We start from the raw sequence: 12,507 nt of genomic DNA on the forward strand, positions 1-12,507 counted from the left end.
AAAGATCATCTAGTTCCAACCTCCCTGCCACAGACAGGGACACCTTCCACTAGACCAGGTTGCTCAAAGCCCCATTCATCCTGGCTTTGAGCACTGCCAGGGATGGGGCAGCCACAGCTTCTCTGGGCAACCTGTGCCAGCACCTCATTACTCTCATAACAAAGAATTTCTACCTAATGTCTAATCTAAATCTACCCTCTGCCAGTTAAAAGCCATTCTCCCTTGTCCTGTCCCTTCATGCCCTTGTAAAAAGTCCCTCTCTAGCTTTCTTGTAGGCTCCCTTTAGGTATTGGAACGCTGCTATAAGGTGTTCCCTGAGATTTCTCTTCTCCAGGCTGAACAACCCAAACTCTCTGCCCAGCCCGTATTTGTGCTTGGGGTTGCCCCAGCCCAGCTGCAGTACCTTGCACTTGGCCTCACTGAACCTCATGAGGTTTGCACGGGCCCACCTCTCAAGCCTGTCAAGGTCCTTCTGGATGGTATCCCTTCCCTCCAGCGTGTCGACCACATAGGTTGATGTCATTGGCAAACTCGCTGAGGGTGCACTCAATCCCACTGTCCATGTCACTGACAGACATCTTGAACAGTACCAGTCCCAATACTGAGGAATGCCACTCATTACTGGTCTCCACTTGGAATCTCGCTGTTGGCACCAACTCTCTGAGTGTGACCATCCAGCCAATTCCTTAACCATCAAGTGGTCCATTTGTATTCAACCGATGACCTAAAAGGAAAGAACTTTCAGTTCCAAAACAGAAATGCTGAAGCAAACTTAGTTTTGGGATTTCGTGTGCTAGCACCTTCGCTCTCGTTTCCTTATTTAAACTGATGCTCTAAGGTGCTGTGTATGAAAAGCCCTGGAATAAAAATAGAATGGTGCATTAAAGAGAAAAAAGGTTTAAAACACATTATGCTGTGGTGCCATGTCATTAATATGCTTAGTTATTTTAAATTGCATTCTATATGTTAGATTGGGATTGTTATCTGAAACTGGGTCCCCGGTTGAGCTAGCCATTTTCAAGAAGTTCCTAAGGTAGAATTTCTTTTTCCAGATAAATTTCTGCTCATCATGTTTTCTACTGTCCAAACACCCATTTGCACAAATAAGCAAACAAATAGACGCATACGCCTTTCTGTAATGGGAGGAGTTTCTTTGTATCTGAGGAACAGCTGGAAATCTTCTGTAGGACTAAGGTAGGATTATAGTTCCATTTTAATGTTTATAGTCACAGATAAAAGCTATCGTCCATGCAGCAGCAGAGATAAGATGGCTGACAGCACTAAGCTGCCTTCACTAAGCAGTGTTGATGGCTGCCTTTTTGGCAGCCTGGGGCAGTATGCATGATTAAAGAGAGAAACTTAAGCTAAACCAGACACTTTAAAAAGAAATACACTTTAGAATAACGTTAATTCTACTTAGTACCTAGGATTTCACTGTATATATCTTAATAGTCTTAAGCAACTCCCTTTGTAAGCAATTCATCCAGGAGTTAATGTGTCAAGTTTAATATGCATCAAGAAACGCTCATTTGTAACTAAAAGCTTCATAATGCAGAGCAGCTTTTCATCTTGGACATGTAATCACCAGCCTCCAAGCAGAACACACCAGAATATACATCCCATGCCTCAGCTCTAGAACTGCAATAAGAGAAGGCTGGCATGAATTTTCTTGCTCCTATTTTCCTTCTCAGCCTCACGGATTTCAAAGAAATCTGGATACGTTGGACAGATGCTAAAAATGTCAGTAAATAAAAAACTATTCTCATTAGAAATCATATATGTAAAATATAAAATGTATCTTAGATAGCTGAGTAACAGAAAACAGCTGGTGAGCCAAGAACGCTTTTCCTGTTTTCCGTCTTTGCCTGTAGTAAGCCTAATTCCACACTGAACCTATTAGGAATGTTTGCCTATTTAAGGTCTCTGAAAATGAAGACCTGATTAGGGGTAATTGGGCACACTTTGACTTTCAAGTGAATGAATTTTTATTAGCTGAATATGTAACCTTCTTGACGCAAAAACAAAATCCACTAGGTATGTCCAGGTCAGAGCTTGAGTGTTAAATATAATATGTTAAGAAAGGTTGCATAGACATACATTCATTGTTAAACCATTAGCATACTGTAAAACCCCTCATGTCTATGTATGAACTCTATAACTAGAAAGTGAAATACCATGCCTTCTCTTTCTACCAGTTCAGAGTAAAATAGTTGTCGTGGTTTGAGCCCAGCTGGTAACTCAGAACCACACAGCCGCTCGCTCACTCCCCCCCCCGCCTTCTTCCTCCCCCCCGCTCCCGGAGGGATGGGGAGGAGAATGGGAAGAATGCAACTCCCACGGGTTGAGATAAGAGCAGTCCCGCAACTAAGGTATAACACAAAACCACTACTGCTACCACCAATGATAATAACGATTAGTGAAATAACAAGGGGAGAGGATACAATTGCTCACCACCCGCCGACCGATACCCAGCCCGACCCGAGCAGTGATCTGGGCCTTCCGGGTAACTCCCCCCCGTTTATATACTGGGCATGACGTGCTGTGGTATGGAATACCCCTTTGGCTAGTTTGGGTCAGGTGTCCTGTCTCTGCTTCCTCCCGGCTTCCCCTCCTCCCTGGCAAAGCATGAGACTGAGAAAGTCCTTGGTTGGAATAAACATTACTTAGCAACAACTAAAAACATCGGTGTTATCAGCGTTGTTCCCAGGCTGAAAGTTAAAAAACACAGCACTGCACCAGCTACTAAGCAGGAGAAAAATGACTGCTATAGCTGAACCCAGGACAGTATCCACCCCTTATTCCATACCATTCACGTCATGCTCAGATCCCACATCTCTCAGCACACCATCACCCCTGTCCCATATATACACATATATATACACCCACACCCACACACAGAGAAAGATATCGTTCCCTAGTCCATGGACCAATCCCTGTAAAATTGCTGAACTCATCCAGTCCATGATGTCAGGCTCCATCTCTTGTAATAGTCTTTCAGGGCAGGAGGGACGGTACATAGTGTTGGGTTGTTGCCTGCTGATGATACCGCTAAACTCATCTGGTCACTGCTGAGCTCGTCTGGTTTCCTCAAAATTCATTCTTTGTTGAGGTGATGATCGGAGGGAAGTCAGGGTCAATGGCTGGTGACCTGAAGATATCTAGCTGGTGGGCTATAAAAGTGTTATAGAGCAGGCAACAGCGTACAATTGAGTTCATTGGCTGTTTTCCCCCAAAATCAAATCCCCTTGAGGTACACATCGGACTTCGCCATCTTCCCGCATTACCCACCAAGTATATCCAGGTCCCTGAGCAAAAGCAACCCCACGAGTGGGTTTGCCTTTACCTGAAGCAGGAATAACCCAGACTGTCTTCCCCAACAAATTCTTTATGTGCACCACAGGAACTTTATCCCCCTCTACAGTACGTAAAAGTTCTGATTGGGCTGGGCCAGCCCTGTTGGCAGATCCCCTACTGTTGACCAACCAGGTGGCTTTTGGTAAATGTGTATCCCAGTGTTTGAAAGTCCCACCACCCATTGCTCTCAGTGTAGTTTTTAACAGCCCATTGTACCGTTCGATTTTCCCAGAGGCTGGTGCATGGTAGGGGATGTGGTATACCCACTCAATGCCATGCTCTTTGGCCCAAGTGTCTATGAGGTTGTTCCGGAAATGAGTCCCATTGTCTGACTCAATTCTCTCTGGGGTGCCGTGTCGCCACAAGACTTGTTTCTCAAGGCCCAGGATAGTGTTCCGGGCAGTGGCATGGGACACAGCGTATGTTTCCAGCCAGCCGGTGGTTGCTTCCACCATGGTAAGCACATAGCGCTTGCCCTGGCGGGTTGGTGGGAGTGTGATATAGTCAATCTGCCAGGCCTCCCCATATTTGTACTTCAGCCATCGTCCTCCATACCAGGGAGGCTTTAACCACTTGGCTTGCTTAATTGCAGCACATGTTTCACATTCGTGAATAACCTGGGCAATAGTGTCCATCGTTAAGTCCACCCCTCGATCACGAGCCCATCTATATGTTGCATCTCTGCCTTGATGGCCTGAGGTGTCATGGGCCCACCGGGCTAAAAATAATTCACCCTTATGTTGCCAATCCAAGTCCATCTGAGCCACTTTAATCTTAGCAGCTTTATCCACTTGCTGGTTATTCTGGTGTTCCTCAGTGGCCCGACTCTTGGGTACATGAGCATCTACGTGGCGTACCTTCACCACCAGGTTCTGCACCCGAGCAGCGATATCTTGCCACAATGCAGCAGCCCAGATGGGTTTACTTCTGCGTTGCCAGTTGCTCTGCTTCCATTGCTGCAACCACCCCCACAGGGCATTTGCCACCATCCATGAGTCAGTATAGAGATAAAGTACTGGCCATTTTTCTCGTTCAGCAATGTCCAAGGCCAGCTGGATGGCTTTCACCTCTGCAAATTGACTCGATTCACCCTCTCCCTCAGCAGTTTCTGCAACTTGTGGCAGGGGACTCCACACAGCTGCCTTCCATCTCCGATGCTTTCCCACAATACGGCAGGACCCATCAGTAAACAAGGCATATTGCTTTTCACTCTCGGACAGTTCATTATATGGTGGGGCCTCTTCAGCACGCGTCACCTCCTCTTCTGGTGACATCCCAAAATCTTTGCCCTCTGGCCAGTCCATGATGACTTCTAGAATTCCTGGACGACTGGGATTTCCTATTCGAGCTCTTTGTGTAATTAGTGTGGCCCACTTACTCCATGTAGCATCAGTTGCATGATGTGTAGAGGAGACCCTGCCTTTGAACATCCAGCCCAGCACAGGTAACCGGGGTGCCAGGAGGAGCTGCGCTTCAGTTCCAATCACTTCTGAGGCAGCTCGAACCCCTTCATAGGCTGCCAGTATCTCTTTTTCAGTGGGAGTGTAGCTGGCCTCAGATCCTTTATATCCCCGACTCCAAAAGCCAAGGGGTCGACCTCGAGTCTCCCCTGGAGCTTTCTGCCAGAGGCTCCAGGTAGGACCATTCTCCCCAGCTGCGGTATAGAGCACATTTTTCACATCTGGCCCGGCCCAGACTGGTCCAAGGGCTACTGCATGAACTATTTCTCGTTTAATTTGTTCAAAGGCTTGTTGTTGCTCAGGGCCCCATTTGAAATCATTCTTCTTCCGGGTCACGTGGTAGAGAGGGCTTACAATCAGACTGTAATTTGGGATGTGCATTCTCCAGAACCCCACAACACCTAAGAAAGCTTGTGTTTCTTTCTTGTTAGTTGGTGGAGACATTGCCGTTATCTTGTTGATCACGTCTGTGGGGATCTGGCGGCGTCCATCTTGCCATTTAATTCCCAAAAATTGAATCTCCTGTGCAGGTCCCTTGACCTTATTCCGTTTTATGGCAAAACCGGCCTTCAGCAGGATTTGGATTATTTTCCTCCCTTTCTCAAAAACTTCTTCCGCTGTATCACCCCACACAATGATGTCATCAATGTATTGCAGGTGTTCTGGAGCTTGCCCCTGTTCCAGTGCAGTCTGGATCAATCCATGGCAGATGGTAGGGCTGTGTTTCCACCCCTGGGGCAGTCGGTTCCAAGTGTACTGGACGCCCCTCCAAGTGAAAGCAAACTGTGGCCTGGATTCTGCTGCCAAAGGGATTGAGAAAAATGCATTGGCAATGTCAATTGTGGCATACCACTTGGCTGCCTTTGACTCCAGTTCATACTGAAGTTCTAACATGTCCGGTACGGCAGCACTCAATGGTGGTGTGACTTCGTTCAGGCCACGATGGTCTACTGTTAATCTCCACTCTCCATTAGACTTTTGCACTGGCCATATGGGGCTATTAAAGGGTGAGCGGGTCCTGCTGATCACTCCTTGGCTCTCCAGTCTGCAGATCAGCTTATGGATGGGAATCAAGGAGTCTCGGTTGGTGCGATATTGCCGCCGGTGCACTGTTGTGGTCGCAATTGGCACTTGTTGTTCTTCGACCTTCAGCAACCCCACAACAGAAGGATCCTCTGAGAGACCGGGTAAGGTGGACAGCTGCTTAATTTCCTCTGTCTCCAAGGCAGCGATACCAAAAGCCCATCTATACCCTCTTGGGTCTTTGAAATACCCTCTCCTGAGATAGTCTATGCCAAGGATGCATGGAGCCCCTGGACCAGTTACAATGGGGTGCTTTTGCCACTTCCTCCCAGTCAGGCTGATTTCAGCTTCCAGCATAGTTAACGCTTGGGATCCTCCTGTCACTCCAGAAATATAAATGGGTTTCACCCCTTGATACCTTGATGGCATCAGAGTATACTGTGCACCGGTATCTACTAGAGCCTTATACTTCTGTGGGACTGATGTGCCAGGCCATCTGATCCACACAGTCCAGTAAACCCGATTATCTCTCTCCTCCACCTGGCTGGAGGCAGGGCCCCTCTAATAGTGATCACAAAATTCTCCACTTCTGTCTTGTAGAAAGGGATTAGTATTCCTTATCACAGGAGCTGGAGTAAAATCAGCTCTTTCGCTCCATCTGGGAAACTGCTCGCCAGAGACTGGAGCAGCAGCTTTCCTGGGAGGATCATCCTTGACCATTGTTCTCCTCTTCAGTTCACGCACCCGTTGCTCCAGAGCTGAAGTAGGTTTTCCATCCCACTTTCTCATGTCTTCTCCATGATCCCGCAGGTAAAACCATAGGGTGGCCCGTGGCGTGTACCTCCTATATTTTCTTTCTCGAGCAGTAGGGCGCCTTCTGTTAATAGCTGAGACATGGGTTGGTACGCGTGGAGAGCTGGATAGATCGGATAAATCGTCTCTCAATTGTTTGAACTCCTGGGACAGTTTTTCCACAGCTGAAATGATGGAAGGGGTGAGATTGTCTTCGAACTCTCGGAGTTGACGAATCAGGCAATCCACTGTTGGTGATACTCCGTCATTCCAGGTCATTGATGCCAATGTGTGGGCATATGATGATGGCGCACTCCGTGTAAGTTTCCGCCACATGGGTCGTGTACATTCGACTTCATCTGGGTCTACGGATGTGTTCCTGGAATCCGGCCTACGATAGATCATCTCTATAATGGCTGATTCCCTCAGGGACTGGATGCCTTTCTCTATCGTGGTCCAGTTGGCTGAGCGATTCGTAATATCGTCTTTGTAGGGAAACCTTTCCTTCACAGCTGCCAGGAGCCACCTCCAAAGACTGAGGGCTCGCTTCTCTCTTGCAATCGCTTTGTCAATTCCTCCTTCCTTAGCAAGTGATCCCAGCTGCTTGGCTTCCCTACCTTCTAGTTCGTGACCGTCGGCCTCATTGTCCCAGCATCGGAGCAACCAGGTGACAATGTGCCCCCCTGGAAGACGGGTGAAATCTTTCCGCATAGTCCGTAGTTCGGTTGAGGTCCGGGGTCGAGAAGTGACCTCTTCTTCTTCTTCCTCTTCCTCTGACCCACGTAGTAGTAACTCTTGTTCAGGTTCTGTTGCATATAGTAATGGCACTGGGTCTTCATCTTTCTTCGCTTCGCGGGTTGCTCTTTGTGCCTTTCGTCTGCTTTTGCTTACAGGGGCAACAGACATTGTCACAAACTGGACATTTGGTTTAGCTGCAGTGTTTGTCACTGTGGTTGGAGTGGCTGCAGTGTCTGCCACTAGGATTGGAGTGGTTGCAATGTCTATTGCTGGGGTTGGTGCAGCTGTTGTGCTTGGGAGTTGAGTAACACCAACAGCTGCATTATCTGTTGCTGTCGGGATTTGAGTAGCTGTTGTGCTTGTCACTGGCGTTGGTGTAACTGCTGTATTTGAAGTTGGAGTAGTTGCGTTGTCTGTTGTGGTCAGGGTTTGAGTAGCTGTTGTGCTTGTCACTGGGGTTGATGTAGCTGCTGTACTTGGAGTAGCTGTGTTGACTGTTGTGGTCAGGGTCTGAGTAGCTGCTGTGCTTGTAGTTGGCATAGCTGCATTGTCTGTTGCTTTGCCATCAGATCCAGAGACATTTTTTTCCCTTTGAAGGTGCTGGATAGTGTTGAGCAGGGCTCTGTAGGCATAGGCCAAGCCCCAGCACGTTGCCATGATTTGTCCCTCTCTGGTATAACCAGGACGACAGCACACCTCGTTTAAGTGTTTTACTAGTTTTTCCGGATGTTGCACTTGTTCAGTGGTGAAGTTCCAAAGCACTGGAGGGGCCCACTGGCCTAGATACTTGCCCATACTATCCCACACACCCTGCCACTCATAACTGTCCAGCCTCAGGGAAAATCTCCTGGTGGTCCTCCTATATCGTCGTCTAACCCTAGACCAGATTCGAACCTGATACTGCTGAATTTTTGACATTAAACGAAATAGGATGTTCCTACGACGGGATGGCCGTGGGTAAAACACACTCCGTATGTTTGCCAACATGCTGATCCCCAGCGCAACCAGCAGGCAGGTTTCAAGGGTACTCAAAGGCCATCTAAAACCTTCAGAACTCTCAATTGCTGTTGTAAATAGGCTGGTGGGGGAACGGGGGGTGAAAGAGAATGCTTCCTTCGTAAGTTTACCCCCCGAGGAGAAAAAAAAAGATATGCAATTGCTAAAATATTTCATTATATACCTCCCAATGTATAGTGGTGATGGCCACGCTGGAAGCACAAACCAGACCAGTTTCATGATCAATGAGTCTATTGTATTACAAGTCATTACCATGAAGTACAGTGAAACAAGAACCTTAGCCCAGGCCCCCCAGCCGATAAACACTAAAACAGCAAATAGTGGCTGTAAGTAAGGTACAACATGCTGAAACTCTGAGATCAAGCGCAACACGTCTGAGAGCCAAATAATCACCATTGTGACGAGTAGTAACAATGAATGCTTATCACAAATATGATTAAACACACTCTGGTCAGATCTGTCGTTATCTCAACCTTTCGTGCCCCACGTTGGGCGCCAAAAAGAACTGTCGTGGTTTGAGCCCAGCCGGTAACTCAGAACCACACAGCCGCTCGCTCACTCCCCCCCCCCCCTTCTTCCTCCCCCCCCTCTCCCGGAGGGATGGGGAGGAGAATGGGAAGAATGTAACTCCCACGGGTTGAGATAAGAGCAGTCCCGCAACTAAGGTATAACACAAAACCACTACTGCTACCACCAATGATAATAACGATTAGTGAAATAACAAGGGGAGAGGATACAATTGCTCACCACCCGCCGACCGATACCCAGCCCGACCCGAGCAGTGATCTGGGCCTTCCGGGTAACTCCCCCCCGTTTATATATACTGGGCATGACGTGCTGTGGTATGGAATACCCCTTTGGCTAGTTTGGGTCAGGTGTCCTGTCTCTGCTTCCTCCCGGCTTCCCCTCCTCCCTGGCAAAGCATGAGACTGAGAAAGTCCTTGGTTGGAATAAACATTACTTAGCAACAACTAAAAACATCGGTGTTATCAGCGTTGTTCCCAGGCTGAAAGTTAAAAAACACAGCACTGCACCAGCTACTAAGCAGGAGAAAAATGACTGCTATAGCTGAACCCAGGACAATAGTTAATATCAATAATTATTTTAACATAATTAGAAAAAGATCTATAAGTAAATATATAGTAATTGTCACCTTTGTAACAGCTAGACCTGTTCCAGTGTCTCAGCACCATCACAGTAAAGAACATCTTCCTAATACCAAATCTAAATCTACCCTCTTTCAGTTTAAAGCCATTCCCCCTATCCTTGGTTCAGCTATAGCAGTCATTTTTCTCCTGCTTAGTAGCTGGTGCAGTGCTGTGTTTTTTAACTTTCAGCCTGGGAACACCACTGGTAACACTGATGTTTTTAGTTGTTGCTAAGTAATGTTTATTCCAACCAAGGACTTTCTCAGTCTCATGCTTTGCCAGGGAGGAGGGGAAGCCGGGAGGAAACAGAGACAGGACACCTGACCCAAACTAGCCAAAGGGGTATTCCATACCACAGCACATCATGCCCAGTATATAAACGGGGGGGAGTTACCCGGAAGGCCCAGATCACTGCTCAGGTCGGGCTGGGTATCGGTCGGCGGGTGGTGAGCAATTGTATCCTCTCCCCTTGTTATTTCACTAATCATTATTATCATTGGTGGTAGCACTAGCGGTTTTGTATTATACCTTAGTTGCGGGACTGCTCTTATCTCAACCCGTGGGAGTTACATTCTTCCCATTCTCCTCCCCATCCCTCCAGGAGTGGGGAGAGGAGGAAGGAGGGGAGTGAGCGAGCGGCTGTGTGGTTCTGAGTTACCGGCTGGGCTCAAACCACAACAGTTCTTTTTGGCGCCCAACGTGGGGCACGAAGGGTTGAGATAACGACAGATCTGACCAGAGTGTGTTTAATCATATTTGTGATAAGCATTCATTGTTACTACTCGTCACAATGGTGATTATTTGGCTCTCAGACTTGTTGCACTTGATCTCAGAATTTCAGCATGTTGTACCTTACTTACAGCCACTATTTGCTGTTTTAGTGTTTGTCGGCTGGGGGGCCTGGGCTAAGGTTCTTGTTTCACTGTACTTCATGGTAATGACTTGTAATACAATAGACTCATTGATCATGAAACTGGTCTGGTTTGTGCTTCCAGCGTGGCCATCACCACTATACATTGGGAGGTATATAATGAAATATTTTAGCAATTGCATATCTTTTTTTTTCTCCTCGGGGGGTCAACTTACGAAGGAAGCATTCTCTTTCACCCCCCGTTCCCTCACCAGCCTATTTGCAACAGCAGTTGAGAGTTCTGAAGGTTTTAGATGGCCTTTGAATACCCTTGAAACCTGCCTGCTGGTTGCGCTGGGGATCAGCATGTTGGCAAACATACGGAGTGTGTTTTACCCACGGCCATCCCGTCCTGGGAACATCCTAATTCATTTAATCTCGAAAGTTAAGCAGTATTGGGTTTGAATTTGGTCTAGGGTTAGACGACGATATAGGAGGACCACCAAGAGATTTTCCCTGAGGCTGGACAGTTATGAGTGGCAGGGTGTGTGGGATAGTATGGGCAAGTATCTAGGCCAGTGGGCCCCTCCAGTGCTTTGGAACTTCACCACTGAACAAGTGCAACATCCGGAAAAACTAGTAAAACACTTAAACGAGGTGTGCTGTCGTCCTGTTTATACCAGAGAGGGACAAATCATGGCAACGTGCTGGGGCTTGGCCTATGCCTACAGAGCCCTGCTCAACACTATCCAGCACCTTCAAAGGGAAAAAAATGTCTCTGGATCTGATGGCAAAGCAACAGACAATGCAGCTATGCCAACTACAAGCACAGCAGCTACTCAAACCCTGACCACAGCAGACAACACAGCTACTCCAAGTACAGCAGCTACATCAACCCCAGTGACAAGCACAACAGCTACTCAAACCCTGACAGCAACAGACAATGCAGCTACTCCAAGCACCGCAGCTACACCAACGCCAGTGACAAGCACAACAGCTACTCAAACCCCGACAGCAACAGACAATGCGGTTACTCCAAACAACGCAGCTACACCAACCCCAGTGACAAGCACAACAGCTACTCAAACCCCGACAGCAACAGACAATGCAGCTACTCCAAACACCGCAGCCACACCAACCCCAGTGACAAGCACAGTAAGTACTCAAACCCCGACAGCAACAGGCAATATAGCTACTCCAAGCACCGCAGCTACACCAACCCCAGTGACAAGTACAGTAGCTACTCAAACCCTGACAGCAATAAACAATGCAGCTGTTGGTGTTACTCAACTCCCAAGCACAACAGCTGCACCAACCCCAGCAATAGACATTGCATCCACTCCAATCCTAGTGGCAGACATTGCAGCCACTCCAACCACAGTGACAAACACTGCAGCTAAACCAAATGTCCAGTTTGTGACAATGTCTGTTGCCCCTGTAAGCAAAAGCAAACGAGAGGCACAAAGAGCAACCCGCGAAGCGAAGAAAGATGAAGACCCAATGCCATTACTACACGGAACAGCATCTGAACAAGAGTTACTGCTACGTGGGTCAGAGGAAGAGGAAGAAGAAGAAGAGGTCACTTCTCGACCCCGGACCTCAACCAAGCTGCGGAATATGCGAAAAGATTTCACCCGTCTTCCAGGGGAGCACATTGTCACCTGGTTGCTCCGATGCTGGGACAATGGGGCCGACGGTCACGAACTAGAAGGTAGGGAAGCCAAGCAGCTGGGATCACTTGCTAAGGAAGGAGGAATTGACAAAGCGATTGCAAGAGAGAAGCGAGCCCTCAGTCTTTGGAGGCGGCTCCTGGCAGCTGTGAAGGAAAGGTTTCCCTACAAAGACGATATTACGAATCGCTCAGCCAACTGGACCACGATAGAGAAAGGCATCCAGTCCCTGAGGGAATCAGCCATTATAGAGATGATCTATCGTAGGCCGGATTCCAGGAACACATCCGTAGACCCAGATGAAGTCAAATGTACACGACCCATGTGGCGGAAACTTACACGGAGTGCGCCATCATCATATGCCCACACATTGGCATCAATGACCTGGAATGACGGAGTATCACCAACAGTGGATTACCTGATTCGTCAACTCCGAGAGTTTGAAGACAATCTCA

General features: G+C 47.8%; 1 long non-coding RNA gene across 1 annotated transcript; it reads left to right on the forward strand.

Moving 5' to 3' along the window:
• Positions 1-453: 453 nt before the first annotated feature.
• LOC115619343 lies at positions 454-12,289 on the forward strand. Its single transcript, XR_003994979.1, has 3 exons — positions 454-586; positions 5,995-6,001; positions 12,279-12,289. It is a non-coding gene; the product is annotated as an uncharacterized LOC115619343 (long non-coding RNA).
• The last annotated feature ends 218 nt before the right edge of the window (positions 12,290-12,507 follow it).

Source organism: Strigops habroptila, chromosome 1, assembly GCF_004027225.2.
Source record: "Strigops habroptila isolate Jane chromosome 1, bStrHab1.2.pri, whole genome shotgun sequence".
NCBI classification, from domain to species: Eukaryota; Metazoa; Chordata; class Aves; order Psittaciformes; family Psittacidae; genus Strigops; species Strigops habroptila.